This window comes from Octopus bimaculoides, chromosome 9, assembly GCF_001194135.2.
Source record: "Octopus bimaculoides isolate UCB-OBI-ISO-001 chromosome 9, ASM119413v2, whole genome shotgun sequence".
In the NCBI taxonomy this organism is placed as follows: domain Eukaryota; kingdom Metazoa; phylum Mollusca; class Cephalopoda; order Octopoda; family Octopodidae; genus Octopus; species Octopus bimaculoides.
In genome coordinates, this window is record NC_068989.1 from 16,383,827 (window position 1) to 16,386,541 (window position 2,715).

Consider the following 2,715-nt stretch of genomic DNA (forward strand, 5'->3'; position numbering starts at 1 on the left):
ATATATATACGTGTGTGTGTGTGTGGATCATATTTCTTTCAAACAGACACACACACACACATACACACACATCTGTTTTGTCTGAGATGCCAACAAGTTTGTTGTCACAGATTGTTTTAAATGAAATTAAATTAAATTAAATTAAATTCCTCAACTTTGTCCCATATACTTATCGAATTGGTCGAGTGCGATTGTTACGAATAGGACTGCGGGTCGTTAAATTCACCTTTGATCGTATCAGTTTTTAGTCAGATCAACACTCCCCAATGGAGAAAGACCATGTTACTTGGACATCTTCTCTCATGCAAGACCTCACGATTATATAATCAATGAGGTGATAATGGTTGGATCAGGGATGCTTCCATATAGTTTTGTGGTGGTTGGAGAGTTGGAAAATAGCATTAGTAATCAAAATTCCATATTCATTGCTAAGCGATTGTTGCAGATGGCCGTTTGAGTTTACCTTGCCAACCCCATGATTCCTTAATTACGTCACCCAACATGTAGTAAAATTTGAGTGCAGAACCAGTGGTGACTTGTTCAACGAACAGCGCTTCAAAGAAAAAACTAAGACTTTGATACAAAACAGTTCGATATTTGCTCTTCGTAGACGATTGTGCACTTGTAGCACACACGTTTGAAGACTAGCGATGGATTCTAACCAACAACTCGCGTGCATCGAAGGCTTTCCGTTTGACCATAAGCATCAAGGAAACTGAGTTTGTCCATCAGACCATTCATTACCATCCTCCCTCTGTTGCCCCTACTGTGTGTATGGATGGGATAGCGTTAAAATCTTTCCGCCTTCACTTGTCTTGGTTCCATTATGTTCAGTGATACTAAGATAGATAAAGAAATTGAGTCAAAAATCGAAAAGGCTTAGTTCCACTTTCGGCAAGCTTTATCACAGGCTTTGGAACAGCCCCGACGTATCATTAAAGATGAAAGTCGGTGTGGTATAAGTCGGCGGTTTTGACATCATTGCTTTACAGTGTTGAATCTTGGACCCAGTACCGAAAGCACATCAACTTGCTTGGCGCTTTTCATACGTGATGCTTGCGTACCGAGTGACCATATTCGCAACAGTCACCATATTCGTAAGAGTGAGGTAATAACAAAATGCAATATATCAGGTATTGAAGCCAACCTCATCAAAATACAGCTTAGGTGGTCAGGTTATCTTTCATGTATGAGTGATGTCGGAATTTCAAAGCAACTTCTCTTTGGCCAATTCCTAACAGGTAAGTCAGTTGGAGGGCTACTCTTGCGTTTCAAAGACATGCTAAAAGTAAATCTAAAGTGATACAATATTCCCTTTTCTCGCAGCGTCGTCTATCCAGACTATAAGATGCAAACATTTCGGAGTAGTTACCTGCTTTTCAGTCAATGAAACCGGGCGGTGGATCAGTGAGCTGATAAGAGAGACAATCTCTCTTCTGTTTTTCCACTCAACATACGTCGGCTGGTAGCGCAAATCGACGACTCATCGTAATTAAATAACGGGTGATTGCGCTAAACGGTGATAAGTAAAAATGCAATGTTAATATACCAGTTCGAATTTGCTAAGAGCACTTCAGACTTGTAAATAAGTCATTCGCCGTGTTTTATCGTGGAGAAAATTTCTCGCTATAAGCGTAAATATATATATATATATATATATATATATAATGTTATGCTGACACAGTGACCTACTACCCGGAGTTTCTCCGATATGTTGCTATTTCCCAGACAGAAATAAACTACACTGCATATTTATGTTCACAAGTCGTAATATTACTTTTACTCTTTGCAGCATTATCATTATTGTTACACAACTACCTGTTGCATCAATCTCGTATTTTTTAAAAGCGTGATCTCGTACTTTCTCACGGTTGCTAAAACGTCAAGTGTAAAGTGTTGCACGTTACGATTGCGTCATGTGATTCAATTAATCATTATTGTTACTTGCTTTTTAGTATTCTAACTTTTTAATAAATAAATTAATTGAAGTAGAGCCTCATAAATTTCGATGTGAAGGTCTTTAGCAAAGTTTCCAATTAGCGCTTATCAAATATTAATTTAAAATAGCATTTTTACCATTTATAACATAAGTACAGAGTCACAAATCTATTGTAGGGGTTTAAAGCAGTCGATTATGCATTGTACTCGATATTTTGTTAGTAGCTTAGTTTCTTGATCCTAAACAGTTTCATAATAAATTCACAAAACAGTTGTACGAGAAACACTTTGATGGACTTTGTCCGATGCTCTGTCAAGTCTACCGTCTAGCTCCTTTTTACCAAAATATAAAAAAGAAAACTTACCTATTTATTCACTGACAGATTAACGTGGAAAATACTGATGCGATGTTGGTGCGGTGTTTCTGGCGAAGAACAGAAAACGCTGACTGATTTTGTGAAGGAACTCTCCTGTATTTATAGGCAGAGACGTGCGTTTAAAATGAATATAGTCTTTTCTAAGGAACTTTTTGTCCACTATTCACTAAAACGAAAACAAGTGAGCTACTGAAAAGACAATCCCTTTCTTTGTTCTTAAACTGGAGAAATTATATGTAGGACGGTGGAATTGTTTTTAAACTAAAGAAATATGTAGGATGGTAGAAAATAAAATCACAATAGATGCAGGAACTAAAGGAGTGACAAAAATTTTAGAAAAGACATAGGTAATTTAAAATAAAACCCTTATAAATGCAGCGGCAAAAGGTAGGGCAAAGTC

At 37.1% G+C, this 2,715-nt stretch overlaps 1 protein-coding gene across 2 annotated transcripts in view; it reads right to left on the minus strand.

Moving 5' to 3' along the window:
* Positions 1-2,450, minus strand: part of LOC106869653 (uncharacterized) — a 7,780-nt gene extending 5,330 nt beyond the window's left edge. Inside the window, exon 1 of one of the 2 annotated variants that reach the window (XM_052970437.1) lies at positions 2,304-2,450. The gene's annotated coding sequence lies outside the window, so the exon portion shown is untranslated. The remainder of the gene's footprint in view (positions 1-2,303) is intronic. The other variant, XM_052970438.1, reaches the window with a different exon arrangement.
* Positions 2,451-2,715: the final 265 nt, after the last annotated feature.